Genomic DNA, 1682 nt, shown 5'->3' with positions numbered 1-1682 from the left:
CTATGCAACTAGTTCATATAAAGAAGCCATGTGCCCTATTGTAAAGGAAGGTCCCATTACATGAAGATAGACCTTTCCTGTCTTGATCAATTCCAAGTCTCTTATGATCCAGAAATGCTGGGATGGTAAATTCAAATGCATTGGGTGTGAATTAATTGCACCTTGAACTTGCACATCCCTTTTTCAGTTAAACCTTTTCACGTAGCTGCTGCTGCTCTGGAGCAGTCCATCTCCTGGTCGGAGGTGCCCTCTTAGGACCTGGAGCAGAGCTGTAGGGAGCTGCCGTCTCTTATGGTAGATGTAGCCCATCACAATATACCTGCTGACAGGTTTCAACTTGGACATGTCTTATTGCAGCTGGAGGAGTCTAGGGCTAAGATGTGGACTCGGAAGAAAAAGCCGTCCAGAGTGATGTACAGGCGGTTCATCTTGTACAGCCCGTCCCGGTCCACCAGCAGAGTCACCAGCTGGATCCCTGGGCCGACCACGTCCACATCATGCACGATTCCGTTCAGTGCGAATTCGCTGGCGCAGTAGGACTCGCGCTCGTCCAGATCCACCCGACAGGCGTGCGCGCAGGACTCGGCTCCGGGCTCCGCGTCCCCCCGCGACCGATTCAGGCGCGGGGCGCGGCGGCGCGCGGCCGGTTGGGGTGAGCGAGGCCGTCGAGTGCGCACGCAGGCGGGCGCGCGGCGGGGAAGCTCAGGGCTAGGGCGCGCGCACGGAATGGGGAATCCCCCAGCGTGGGTTCGTGGCGCGGCGACGCGCAGTTCTCCGCCTGCGGGAGGCGCGGGCTCGGCGGGCTGGCGGGCGCGCGCGGCCTTCCGGAAGCCAGTGTGGTTCTCGGCGGGCGGCGGGGGCTTCCAGCGCCGCGGGTCCGACCAGGCGGGAGGAGCGACCTCGGGGACCCGCTGTTCCCGCGGCCCCGGCGGCTTCTCCGCGCTCGGACCGCCGCCGGGATCTGGGTTCCTGTCGTGGGGCGGCGAGACTTTTCCCTCCGCCACTGGGGCTTCTGGAGATGATCGAATGATCAAGCAGAGGAGCCAGAAAGCTCTAGCTGTCATTTTAGCAGACAGGTTCCCATCTTTGTTCTTTTTTCTCTGTGTTCCTCAGAGTACATAAAATCTATGAATCGTAGCACCCACTAATTCTTTTTCCTTCTAGCGCAAATCTACTGCTGAGCTACTCTAGTAAATTTTTCTCTTTGTATTCCTCAAAATTTCCACTTGTTTCTTCTCTGTTGATTTTTTTTCTATTTGTTATGACATTTTCATCATAACTGCCTTTACTTCTTTAATCACAGTTATTTTTTTTAAATATATTTTTATTGATTTCAGAGAGGAAGGGAGAGAGAAACATCAATGATGAGAGGGAATCATTGATTGGCTGCCTCCTGCATGCCCCCTACTGGGGATTGGAGCCTGAAACCTCGCATGTGCCCTTGACCAGAATAGAACCTGGGACCCTTTAGTCCGCAGGCTGAAGCTCTATCCACTGAGCCAAACAAGCTAGGACAATCACAGTTTTTATTCTTAGAACATATTTATATTGGATACTTTGAAGTTTTTGTTAAATTCAACATCTGGTCACTCTCACAGGCAGTATCTGTTGCCTGCTTTGCTCCCCATGTATGTGTCAGACTTTCCTGTTTCTCTGCAGGTCTTGCATTTTTTCAGACAATA

General features: G+C 53.2%; 1 pseudogene across 1 annotated transcript; it reads right to left on the bottom strand.

Annotated features, from left to right (window-relative positions):
- Positions 1-1064, bottom strand: LOC308240180 (UPF0450 protein C17orf58-like; annotated as a pseudogene). The gene has a single exon. The product of its transcript is annotated as a UPF0450 protein C17orf58-like (transcript).
- Positions 1065-1682: the final 618 nt, after the last annotated feature.

This window comes from Plecotus auritus (assembly GCF_963455305.1).
Source record: "Plecotus auritus genome assembly, chromosome: X".
In the NCBI taxonomy this organism is placed as follows: domain Eukaryota; kingdom Metazoa; phylum Chordata; class Mammalia; order Chiroptera; family Vespertilionidae; genus Plecotus; species Plecotus auritus.
This window is presented reverse-complemented; position numbering and strand designations above follow the sequence as displayed.